Source organism: Pelmatolapia mariae, linkage group LG3_W, assembly GCF_036321145.2.
Source record: "Pelmatolapia mariae isolate MD_Pm_ZW linkage group LG3_W, Pm_UMD_F_2, whole genome shotgun sequence".
NCBI lineage: Eukaryota > Metazoa > Chordata > Actinopteri > Cichliformes > Cichlidae > Pelmatolapia > Pelmatolapia mariae.
The window spans coordinates 34944909-34958255 of NC_086229.1; the positions used below are offsets into that span (position 1 = coordinate 34944909).

The 13347-nt window shown below is 41.4% G+C and overlaps 1 protein-coding gene, 1 long non-coding RNA gene and 1 pseudogene across 2 annotated transcripts in view; 1 reads left to right on the plus strand and 2 right to left on the minus strand.

The window, feature by feature from the left end:
* Positions 1 to 13347, minus strand: part of LOC134622284 (NACHT, LRR and PYD domains-containing protein 12-like) — a 1346881-nt gene that overhangs the window by 693785 nt on the left and 639749 nt on the right. The gene's annotated exons all lie outside the window — the stretch shown is intronic.
* Positions 446 to 2169, minus strand: LOC134646859 (switch-associated protein 70-like; annotated as a pseudogene).
* LOC134624433 (uncharacterized) lies at positions 4690 to 9995 on the plus strand. Its single transcript, XR_010093541.1, has 3 exons — positions 4690 to 4744; positions 9045 to 9156; positions 9907 to 9995. It is a non-coding gene; the product is annotated as an uncharacterized LOC134624433 (long non-coding RNA).

Below are 13347 nucleotides of genomic sequence, written 5' to 3' on the forward strand. Positions count from 1 at the left end.
TTGTGGTCTGCTTATGGTGAAAAATCTCCAAATCTCCACAATACCGAATTCTTTGGATCCCTCTGTTCAACAATGTCTTCGTCTTTTGAGCCATGGACCGTGTTTGTTGTCATAGTCACTGGTCCGGTTTGGCACTACTCCTATTGTCACTGTCACATTGTGTGTACAAATATAAACCGAACGCCTTCTATTGGTTTTGTGCTGATTATGTCTCATTTTTCTACTGAAGAAAAGTTATTTTGCAATAATTATCCTTTTCAATTCCCTTCCCTAAATTATGAGGTGACGTTTTCTTGTTGGTGGTTTTAGAGATAATCAATGGTGGAACAACACTAACATAGAGCCATGTTTATCAGTTCTATCTGTGCTTCCTACAGGGTAACGTGAGATTTATTGATTAGTTAATGCCACCTTATTATAAAATGCCTTTTTATCCTGGCAAAGATATGCTTCATCAGAGACGTTCCAGTACATCCCAGCAGGCCTGTCTCATCTTTCCCTTGTTAGTTAAACATGTTTAAGGTTATGATAATGGTTTACAGCAGCTTTACTGAGCTTAAGTCGCCTGGTTCTTCATCTCCCGCCATTGTTTCTCCCTCAGACTGAGCTCTGCTTCAGAAAAGGCTGCAGGGCCCCAGTTTGTGATATTCTGCTGCCCCTTGGCACCTGGCTGAATGAGCTGTAACAACCCCTCATGTTCAGCCACTTTGTGCTTCCAGGTCTTGGTGTTGTTGGTCGCAGTTTCCAGCTTCTTCTTTACCGTCTCATACTGCTCCAGCGCCCCCTGCCTCTCCAGCTCCAGCTGCTCCAGCTGCTTCATTGCAGCTTGCAGGGCGCTCTCCTTGGCCAGACGCTCCTTCTCCAGTTCCTCTTTCTCAGCCACCGTGACGGAGATGGCCTGCTTCTGCTGCAAATGGATCTGCTCTAACTCTGCTCTCTTCTTGGCCTCCTGCTTCAGTAATCGTGTCTGCAGCTTACCTTTCGTCTTCCAAAGCGTGTTCCAGCTGGCGATATATGTCTTCCAGCTCATGGACCCTCTGCAGGTACTGCAGTTTGGGTCTGAAGGCGTCTTTTTTCTTCTTCTGCTGCGTTAGCTGCTGCCTCCTCCAGAGCCTTCCTCATATTTTCCAGTTCATGCTGCTTGGCCTCATTGGCTGTCTGCAGCTCCCTCATCCTCAGCTCCAGTTCTTCCTGTTTAGCCTGCTGTTTCAGCCGCAGCTCTCTGCGCTTCTGTCAAGCCTTGCGGTGCGGCGCTGGTCTGCCCTGACGCAGCAGAGTCACGCAGTTTTGAACAGCTTGGATCCACTCCTGCTTCTTCTTCTTGTCTGATGCACTGATTTCAAAGCTTTTTTGTGATGACTTGATGAGGAAGAGGCACTTCTTTCCCTCTTTATCCTGTAAATGCTCCACACTGCAGTTTCCATCCAACAGGATGTCTCCTTTCTTTTCAGCCAAGTCTTCACCAACATAGTATGAGATTGTGTTTGGCTTCAGCACAAACCAGCGCTCCGTCCAGTTCTTTCTCTTGTGCCCTTTCTTCATCATATAGCCCTGCTTGAGCACGTCAAGAATGAGTTCCTGGTAGACTTCACCGATTCCCATTGAGAGCGTCTGATGGTCCATGCCCTTACTGAAATGACCCAACCCAACTAGGCTGATGAGCTCCCATGCATTCAGACACTGCTGCTTTAAGTTCAGCTACAGCTTATACTCCTCGAAGCGCTCCTTCACCCAGCTTCCCCCCATCGCCTCTGTCAACTTACGCAAGAAGTACTCAATCTCCTCAGTGACGATGATCAGGGGGTATCTGTCTTCAGACAGGAAGTTGAAGATGCACCAGATCTTGAAGGCGTCATCGTTACAGATCTTCAGCTCATTCTGCTCCAGGTTCTTCCTATACCACAACGTCCAGCACATTTTGTTGAAGTCCTGACGGTTAAAGTTATCCTTCACCTTATCCAGAATGAACTTGTTCAGGTATGGCATGTATCCCTGGTTGGAGACAGGACCCTCGTCATCATCTTTGAAGTACTCTTCCAGAGCCACCGGGTAATGAGGAATGTTCATGACAGTACATAAGTTGTGGGACAGCACCTTCAGCTGAGATTTAGAGACTTTGCCACTTTTGTCCACATCCAGCGCTGTGAAGGCGTGCCAAATGGACTTTAAAAGTCAACATACAACTCTTTATTTCTATTAATGTCTTACTTTATTCCTACCTGACTGACATGTTGAGGAATTATGAGTGATTGGCACACTGTAGTGGTAAAAGTTGCTACCAATCAAATTATGATATTTGAAAGTTAAAACAAAACAACTGACTGTTTTATATTATATCTAATATATATTATGTAATTATCCTTATAATTACAAAATGTTTTATGTAATATTTATGTTTTGTAATTTAAATCTGACATCACAAAAGTATTTTGGAATTTGAATAATGTATTTTGTAACTGCAGTACACATAATACTAATTTTGAACAATTCTGTCCAGGTTCCTTGCCACCGGGGACTCCTTCAGGACCATCGCGTTCAGTTTCAGAGTCGGTGTGTCCACAGTGTGCCAGATCACCCCGCAGGTAGCGACGGCCATCTGGGACTGTCTAGTGGACGACTTCATGGCGGTGCCTTCACCTGGAGACTGGCGGTCCATCACAGAGGGACTCCAGGAGCGCTGGAACTTCCCTCTCTGCTGTGGAGCTCTGGATGGGGAGCACGTCCAGACAAAGGCACCCCATATATCATATAGGAGACACACACATTGATATACACTAAATATTTATTTCATATCTTTTTTTGTGGTGCCCAAATTTATGCACCTGCTTGATTTTGTTTAAACAATTATTGCACACGTTTTGTAAATCCACTAAACTTCTTTTCACTTCTCAAATATCTGTGTGTGTCTCCTGTATGATATATTTAACTGACATTTGTTATTGTAACAACCAACGATTTATACAGGAAAATAATGGCCATTAACAAGGTTGCCCAAACTTTTGCATCCCACTGTTTTAATATATTCTGTCATTAGTATAATATGAAATAAATTCTGTCAAGTCGTGTGCCAACATTTGCTGTGTAGTAGAACTGAGACATTAGTCATTATAAAAATTTATTTTAAATTATATTAAAATTCTCAAACAGAAAAACATTAAAGATATAATATAATATAATATAATATAAATATATAAAATATAAGTATTTACAGAGAGACAGGAATAAAAAGGACCCAGCTGCTCTCCAGAGCAGGGACAAGGCTGAGGAGGAAATGTTCCATTGGAGACTAGCATGGCCTCTTCAGGAACTCCAGGATGGCCAGCTCCACCGCTGATGGACCGTCCTGGGACCGTCCCTCATCTGCCTCGGAACTGCTACTAGGTTTTAATTTCAACATTGAAAAAAACAAAACAAAACAACAGGATATGCTGTCAGTAAATAATTGTTTCTATTGATTCTACTTCTGTTGACTAGTTTGATGACAGTGAAACAATCACAGCAGATTGTGTGATGATGTCACTGTTACATTCAGTGTGTGTGACATCATGTTAGTGCAGCTGATAACAGCCTGGTTCTGTTAGAAACACATGAACGTGTCCATAGATCAGTGTGTGTTTAACATGAGAGCTTCAGCCCTGCTGATGTGTTCAATAAAGACATGCAGGAAAACTGATGAGACTCTGAAATAACTCTTTATATTTATAATGTAACTCTGCATCAAAAGAACAACAAAGGATCCCAGACAGGTTTATGTCAACAAAGACCATGTTTCTGTGTTTCTAACAGTTTGACATTATTAGGAAACAGACTGCAGTGAACAGGATTTATAAAGAGCTTATATATAAAGATATGACAGCTGTTTGTTGATCACTCTGTGTTTGGACCTGATCAGTCCAGCTGTTTACTTGAAATATGTTCATTTACCTGTGACGTTATATTTATGTTCTTGTCTCTGGTGAAAAACACATTTTAATGTCCCTCAGATTTTTCTCCCAGATGAATAAATCTAAAAATGACACAAACTGACTGCAGCTACTTTTTGTCCTTTCTGTCAGAAACCTTCATGTGACTCATGAGAGACACGTTTCAGCTGTTTGTGACAGATCAGAGGCCAACAAGTCATTTATAACACTTTCCATCATTGTTTAGCACAAACCAACACGTTCTCACTCCCAACTCGTCAAATGTGTGACGCATGGTCAGGCTCCCTCTGCTTCGCTTATCGACGCGCAGGGTACCCCCCTGGCGTCGAGAATTGACGTGCAGGGTCCTCCTATTGAATACTGCAGAGCTCCCTAAACGTTGTTTATTGACGACAAGAGATTTCCGCGGAAGAGCCTGTTGTTCGTATATTTATACATTTCCGAAATCACATTGTAGTGACGTGTACTGAACACAATATATTATATAATGTAAACAACTACCTGAGAAACAGCAGATACAGCAGATAAATTAATTATAGGCCATTACTTTTGTATCGTTTATTGCATTTATGGAGGAAGAGGTGTATGCTGGGTAATGGCACAGCTAGCAACCGGGTGACTTTATTCACCCACTTCGGCTGTTATCAGTCCATACAATGGGCGTTATTAGCAGAAATCAGTCCCATAGATGTGGGCCATCCACCTGCTAGATTGTTCAGAAGGTTGTTCTCATCCATCCAGATGGAGGATCACTGACAGGAGCGTGGGAAGACTCCAGAATCCACTCTTGCTGGAATCCGGTGGATACAGCAGTGTTACAGGTAAGACCATTTAAACGGACAGCATTTATAGAATGACTATTAAATCTCCAAAAGTTGAATCTGTTCATCTGGACGTAGCGTTTTGTGGGAGAAACGTTTCGTCACTCATCCAAGTGACTTCTTCAGTCTCAGCTGACTGCAGGTTTCCCCAAACCTTATAAACAGTACATTTGCATAATGACTGAAACCAGCCCACTGAAGGAACAATGAGCTGTGAGGTCAGTTCCTTAATCATAATTATGCAAATTCCCATGACCATTGATCAACAATCACTGACCAAAACCCACTGATCAAAGAACACTGATCAATGGCCATGAGTACCATTCACAGAGAGTTGGGGAATGGCTGCAATCACAGCGTTGTAAGATGGCGAAAGATGTACCCTTAGGCCCCCTCCTCGATTCAGAGATGGTCTTTCCCTCTTCACGTAAATGGCCTCCTTGACTCCGCGCTCAAACCAGCGTTCCTCCCTGTCCAGGATGTGTACATCCTCATCATTGAAAGAGTGTCCACTGGCCTGTAGGTGTAAATAGACTGCAGAGTCCTGGCCTGATGAGGTAGCTCTTCTGTGTTGTGCCATCCGCTTCGCTAGAGGTTGTTTGGTTTCCCCGATGTATAAATCCTGGCAATCCTCCTGGCACTTAACAGCGTACACTATGTTACTCTGTTTGTGTCGGGGGACCCGATCCTTGGGGTGGACCAGTTTTTGGCGCAGCGTGTTTTGGGGTTTAAAAGCCACGGAGACACGGTGTTTAGAAAAAATGCGTCTCAACTGTTCCGATACTCCTGACACATATGGGATCACTACAGGTTTTCGCCTGGGCAGCGGTTGTCCTTCTCTCCTGGATCGGCTGGAGCTTTCTTTAGGTGCCTTTCCCGCTTTGACAAAAGTCCAGCTGGGATAACCACATTTACTCAGGGCCTTCTTGATGTGCTGTTCTTCTGCCTCCCTGGCCGCTGTGTCAGTGGGGATGGTGTTCGCTCTGTGTTGTAGAGTCCTGATGACACCCAGTTTGTGCTCCAGTGGATGATGAGAGTCAAACCTTAGATACTGATCCGTATGTGTAGGTTTACGGTACACGTCAGCCTTTAGATGTCCCCCATTACTGATGGAAATCTCACAGTCTAAGAAGGCTAACCTGCCACTTTTCATATCCTCCCTGGTGAATTTGATGTGTCGGTCCACCGAGTTAATGTGATCCGTGAAATGTAGTACGTCCTGAGATTTGATTTTCACCCAGGTGTCATCCACATATCTGAACCAATGGCTTGGTGGTGTTCCAGGGTAGGATAGCAAAGCCCTCTTTTCCACTTCTTCCATGTACAAATTGGCCACGATGGGTGAAACTGGGGAGCCCATGGCACACCCATGTTTCTGCCTGTAGAACTGACCCTTGTATGTGAAGTAGGTGGAATGAAGACACAGTTCCAAAAGCAAACACACTTGGTCGATGCTGAGAGTGGTCCTGTTGCTGAGGTTGGTGTCATCCTGTAATCTCTTACGGACTACCTCCAACGCTTCCGTGACTGGGATGCAAGTGAAGAGAGATGTAACGTCGTACGAGACCATGGTTTCATCTGCCTCCATAATGACATCTCTCACCTTCTCAACAAAATCCAGGGTGTTCTGGATGTGGTGTTCAGAGCTGCCCACCAGCGGGTTTAGGATCGAAGCCAGAAACTCGGAGATGTTATAGGTGACCGAGTTGATCATGCAGACAATCGGTCTTAAAGGTGCACCCTGCTTATGTATTTTCGGTAAACCATACAGACTTGGTGTAGACTCCCCTGGGTACAGCCTGTGGTATGAGGTCCGGTCAATAGCCTTGTCTTGTTCCAACTGCTTCAGACAGTCTATCACCCTCTTCCTGTAGCCACTTCCTGGGTCTCGTTTCAGGGGCTCATAAGTATTTTCATCACTGAGTAGTGACAAAATCTTCTCATGATAGTCTTTCTGGTTAAGCAATACTGTGCACCTACCCTTGTCTGCCGGAAGGGGAAACCTGCAGTCAGCTGCAGCTGAGACTGAAGAAGTCACTTGGATGAGTGACGAAACGTTTCTCCCACAAAACGCTACGTCCAGATGAACAGATTCAACTTTTGGAGATTTACTTTCCTGGATGATTGAGAATGCATCAAGACAATGACTATTAAAAGTCAGCGAGTGTCAATAATGTTAATGTGCTTATGTTAGTGTAACATATGTGTTAAATACTTGTGAATTTCACCCAAAACACCTTTTTTTTGGATTAAATATGTCATTTTGCATCTCACTCTCCTACCTGTGTGATCTGAGTCTGTGTGCGTTCGTGTGTGTGTGCGCTGCGTAGTGACGTGGGCGCGTGCATGTGTGCCCCGGTCACAGCTCCTTTCAGCATGGCCGGAGGTAAGTCACTGCCACGTTGCTCTCTGCTAATTAAAGTTTGTTCAGAGCCCAAGCTGCAATATAAATATAGCCGAACCGCAGCGTTTTTGTTTGTCAATAAGAGATTCGTTCGGGATAAGTTTTGTGGCGGGCGGAGTTTGCAAATATATGTTTTTAATGAGTTTTAGCCGAGAACGCAGCTGAAATGCTAGCATGCTAAGTTAGCCTGATCGCTAGCGGCTTGTGAGCGTACTCGCGGCAGTCTTTTTTTAACAGCGTGCACTCTTTTTTCCTTCGTCAGGAGAGGTGCACTGGCAGACGCATGACACACACAGATCAGACTATTTCTGTGTTGCAGGTATGGAGATGTTCTTGTGTTTTAGAGATGCAGTCTTTCGTTCATTGTTTTTATGGTACAGTGTTGTATTCCCTGTTGCATGGCGGTTATTAATATGATTGAACTTAAGCATAATGTTTGAATTGTAAGTACCAAAGTATTGGGTCCTGGTTATTGAATTGTATTTATCTGACTGTTTATTTGTTTTTTTTAATTATTATGTTTATTGTTCTTATAAGTTGTTTTTGATGATTTTTCAGTGACATATTATTTATTTTGTGCTTTTTGTCTTCAGAGCTCAAGTTAATGTTTTAAAACAATTTGTTGTATCTGATATATTATTGTAGTGTTAATGAAGCTGCAGGCACAGCTCCTTTCAGCATGGCCGGAGGAGAGGTGCACTGGCAGACGCATGACACACACAGATCAGACTATTTCTGTGTTGCAGATGTGCAGTAAAGAGCCAAGACCCAGTACTGTCTCCTGCCTCTTACTCTTACACCGTAACACAACGCAACGACAACAGGCGTAACACTTGAACGGGTTACATTAGTAATACAGCGAGTGCTAATATAACAGCTTTAAGATGCATTTGTAGATATTATTACGGGTTTTACCGTCTTTATGGTGCTAGCTTAAAGTTACGGTGTAAACGTTAGCTTATATTGTAGTAAAGCTGTTACTGTTTAAACGATGTTGGGACAGAAATATTAGCTTCTGTCATGACTGATGAAGTTACTAGTTAATAAAGTTTCCAGTAAAGTGATTAATCGCAGCCATAGATTGACAGTAAATATCCAGATTAGCTTCAATGCATCTGTAATAAATATGTGCAAGTTTCAATGCTTCATTTAAACTGTATGATACTTATACTGACCCAGGGTCAGTGTAAAATACAATCCTAGCTGTGTGAACAAAGCCTGGCTCCTTTAATCCTGCATGACAAACCTCAGGATGCAGGTTCTTATCACTCTTTCCTGCTGGCACACCTGTCACACCTGAGAGTCAGCTAGAAACTTACAGTGACGTGGACATCATGCAAAGACTGCCAGACTCTGTAATACTGTAAATGATCAGTGACTCAGGTTAACACTAAACTTTAAACAGTACCTCTGTGTCTCTGTGTGTGCTGAACATTTAGGATTGAGTCAGGCTGCATTGACTGTGGGACTTTAATGTGTTAAAAGCAGGTTGAAGACAGCTCAGAAACATATGAAGATTAAAATTTAGCATTATGGCTGCTGGTGGTTTGTAAAGCCTCTACTCAGCTTTGTTACTAATTTATGTTAGTTGTTGTTTAACACAGATTTCAGAAGAGCAAAGATGAGCACTGTTGCTTAATCCTTAATAGTTTAACTGGATTGGAAATCAATTAAATACAGATTCTTCTTCCTTCCACAGAAGTTTCATTTGTCAGTGTGGGACTGCTGAGTCACCTGAAGAACTCATTTCATTCATTCTCCACAATGTTGATTTACAGAAATGTTTCACAGGAGCTGATTCCTCCCAAAGGGTGAACTAGTGTGTTTCCATAGATTATCTCTGTATGAATGTACTTCTTAAATAAAGGCAAGTGTTTGTCCTGTTTTGTTCCTCAGGTACAGTACGTGATATTAAGGGCAGGCGGTCATCACTGGGGGAAGACAAGAAGCAGACGTACTTCCAAGAGGGAGCTGCAGTGAGGACACAGCCTGGTCACTGAGGTCAGAGGTCAGAATCTGAAACAGCTCAGGTTTATATTCTAGGGGTTATAAAAAAATTGAAATGTATTTCTAAAGAAACCTTTAAATAATATTTCAAATAATAGTCATAATTATGATTATTATTAGAAATATCAAACATTTAAGTGGATTTTCTGTCACACGTATTGTGTTAGCCCTGCGATAACTAGCAGCCTGTCTTTGTCCTGTATCAGCTGGGATAGGCTTCATCCTCCCGCGACCTTGAATTGGATACATGAATTTTGTTGAATTGTATTCCAATTATGTAATCTGATCTTTTACAAACTCAAGGTATCCAATCAAAATGTAAGTAATAATGATAAAAATTGGAAAGCAGAAATATGTGTGACATGAATGTAAATGTGTTAGCTGACATAGAGGACAGCTACATGTAGTCTGAAAAACCTTTGTTGTCAAGTTTGCAGGTCCATCAGCACGAGACATTCTTACATAGAAGAGACTGTTAAAGTCTCTAACTCAGTGAAGCATTATTGGTCCAGTCTGTTTGGGTGAATATAGTAAGCTGATGTTTGTCCATTTATTGACACATTTTCTTAAGTGCTTATCCAGTTCAGGATCACAGTGGAGCTGCAGCTGGATATGTTCAGTAAAGAAACCTTACAAAAGTTAACATAAACCTGCATCTCTGTACGTTGTTGTCCACAGGATGAGAATCAAACTGGAAGACTGTGGAACATGTTAATAAATATTTGTGTGTTTATGCCTGTGTCTTTCACAGGAGGCGCTGGAAGGTTTCCCTAATAGTTCCTGGTGAATCAAAGCAGAACCATAAAGGTTGCTGGACTGCATGGTGGCCTTACCCCTGAGCAGTCATCCTGTTAAAGGAGGAACCAGTTAGAAGCTGTTTTCAAAGTAGCTGCGCAGATTTCATCTCAAGTAAGCGATTAACTGTTTGTTTGTTCTGCCACTTAAAGAGCATTTAAGGACGTCTTTTGAGTGTCCAGTTCAATTTATTCTACTGGCTCTCATGATCATTTGTGATTATGGACATATTTTTCATGTTCATCGAGCTATTTAGTAAATTCTATCTATTTAGTAATATCTGTCAGCTATAAAATGTAATATAAATATAAAAATATCTAAATATCTCCTGCCCGTTGTATTTTAATGATGTAAGACCAGACGTGTGTTATCGTGTTACATAAGCATTCCTCACATATCAATGAGATGCTGTACAGTACAATCCTACTGACACAGCAGAGGGATAACGACGGCTATTCAACATCGTTACACAACACATTCAAGCTGCATGATGCAGACAAAGTGACTAAATCATCTTTTTGTGGTCTATTGTCTTCAAACCAGCAGACAAAGCCGATGGCAGAAGATGTTTGGAGAAGAACTTCAGGCCGTCTACTGACAAGGTATTTTTTTCTTGTTATCAAAAGACATTTGGAGTGACGGCTTCTACAACTGTGCTGAAGTAAAGCTTACAGTCTAAGAAGTCACAGTGTTGATATTCAGCACAAAGAGAAAAGCTCACTTGTTTGAATTTATTTACAATCATAGTTTTTGTAAATTCTGACTGTAAACAGCTTTTATTTAATTTAAAGCTTTCTATGTCCCAATGAGCCATTTACACTGACCAGTGTCAGTTTGACTGTAACACATTCATTATTTAGATCCAGCATTTCTAAGAGAAATAACTGCATGTAAAAAATGGCAGCCCTCAGGCCAGGTTTATAGAGATATATGCATGCATTATGAAATTTATGTATCCCAGATCATTTTTATTTATCTAGTCCTGGCAGACCCACCCCTTTCTCCCAAGTTAACTGCAACCCAAAAGAACTAGTGGGGGTCATTACACACTCACAACCAGTGTGGGGTAAAAAGAGCCACCAAAAACCTGTCAGCCTGCACAGCTACATATGTGCTAAAAGCTATAAGAGTTAGAAGCTCTGCTTATGGAGAAACTTTCTAAGCCTAATAGAGGACAGGTACTCCTGCCCAAATAACATGATATAACCCCACATACAGCCCAGCCATAAAGAGAACCAAGTCATTTAGTTAAAGACAGCATGGGACCAAATGCATTTAACCAGCCTGCACCAACCTGACATTTCTTCCTCCTGAATTAAATGAATGAATGGATGAAAGTTAAATGACTACAAACCTAAAGCCACTAGTTCCCACACTGGAGTTCCCTGACACTGTGTTAACTGTACTGAGCTTGTATCAACAGTTGTAACAGGCTAAGCTACGTGAGACACTGCATTGAATGATTGTTTCTATCTTAATGGTTTCAGCTCATATGTTCTTTTTCCTTTCAGTAGATCAAAGCAGCTCGTGCTCTTTCTGCTTCCATTTTGATGGCAAGAAGAAGAAGAAGAAGACTTCAGCGAAGTGGCGTTCATGGTCTCAGTGGACAGTCATGGTCACACACTGCATGTGGTTTTAAAAGCAAGATGTCTGTTCACCACAACAATGGAGATGTGTAATATCAGTGCAGCTACGGTTTGTTCTTGAACATCAGTTCTGTTTTCTACTTTGACCACTTAGACCAAAAAAAGTGTTGTTTTCAGATTCTTTCTTTTAAATCTGTAAAGCACCTGTTCTTTTTTTATTACAATTAGTTTCACATAAATGTTAGTGTTTCCTTTATGGTCTTTTAATGCACGTCTACATTAGAGACATTTCTGTTACCAATTTATGAGACTGGGCTGCTTGACTACAATTTGGAAATGGATGCAAAATCACACGGATCGTGCTATTGTTTGTTTTTTAATATGATGGACTGAACACAGGAGGTATCTGACTAAGCAAAGATTAATCTGATCCCATTTCTACCTGTCTCTACTGTTTCAACTGTAATTGTCAGGATATATATTTATTCCAGCTCTCATAGGGCAAAGCAATGACTCAGACGTGTCAAATGTTCTTTGATTTGATACACAATATGAAGTTCACAATTTTCTTACAAATAAAACTCTAATGACAAACATGAACAGCTGTGCTTATTTCTGAGACATGATTTTTTTGAATGTGTTCATATTTAGACAGTGTACATCTGTATGCTGAAACTGTAATGGTGAATCTGAGGTGATGGTCAACAGAAGGCAAACATATATAAATATAAAACAATACTGAAGTAATGTTTTTACCCTCTGCAGCGTGTGGACGTTGTGCACGCAATCACCTTATTCACTGTAGTAAACATGCACCGCTAGCTCACGTGACTGACTGTCTCCATGGTTACATCGTATATTATTAGCTATGTAAACAGCTTCCAAAGATACCGCCATAGCTCTCTGCAGCTGTAACACTTTCATGCTTTACAAATCATTTCACGTTTTTGATAGTTATGAAGAAAGAATATGTTTTAAAGTCATGCTAGGCTGTTGCTATGGTGGTTGCTGTGGACTAGGGTGGACCGCACGTCCGATTCCTGTTGTTAGCTGTCCGCCGTAGGAAGGCTGCGTTCCATTTAGAAGTAGCGACAGTCTGCCGTAACTCGAACTCAAACCCCGCTTTGTTCTTTAATTAAAGGGCTTTTATAGCCGTTCATGACACACACGCACACATAAAGCACTTTGCCTCACCATGAGAATGCAACTTTACTAAAACCTTTAAAGTTTATGATATAAAATAGAAAAATGAAGCAACCAGAGATTTAATGATGAAGACTCTGGGTTCTGTAGTTCACGTTTTACAGTCCTGAATGACTCTCTGCACATCCATATCATTTATTGAAGAGGAGTTTAGAATGCACTTTAAATTTAGACTGTTGCTGTTTAATTTTATACATTGTTACTGTGTTATGTCATGAATAAGGTTCACCTGCTGGGGGTTTGATGGATCAGCTGGACAATAAGACTTCATCCATCATATGCAAGAATCCTAGTTGGATTTTTGTTTTCACTCATATTTTTGAACCAAATACTGAAAACAACTGACAGACTGGATACCTGGTCAGGGTGTACATTACCTTTCACTCAAGCATCCCAGGACAGAGCCCTGGCCCACCATGAGCCTGGGTGGATACGTGGTTATAATATAAAATGACTGATACTGAATATGAATATTTCATGAAAATCAAATTATAATATGAATTCCTAGGTGTTTGTTATATCCAGCAAGAGATTGATTACATATGTCTGAATTGCTAACCCTAACCCTAGCTCAACAGACCACAATGCCCTGGACTGTCACTATTATT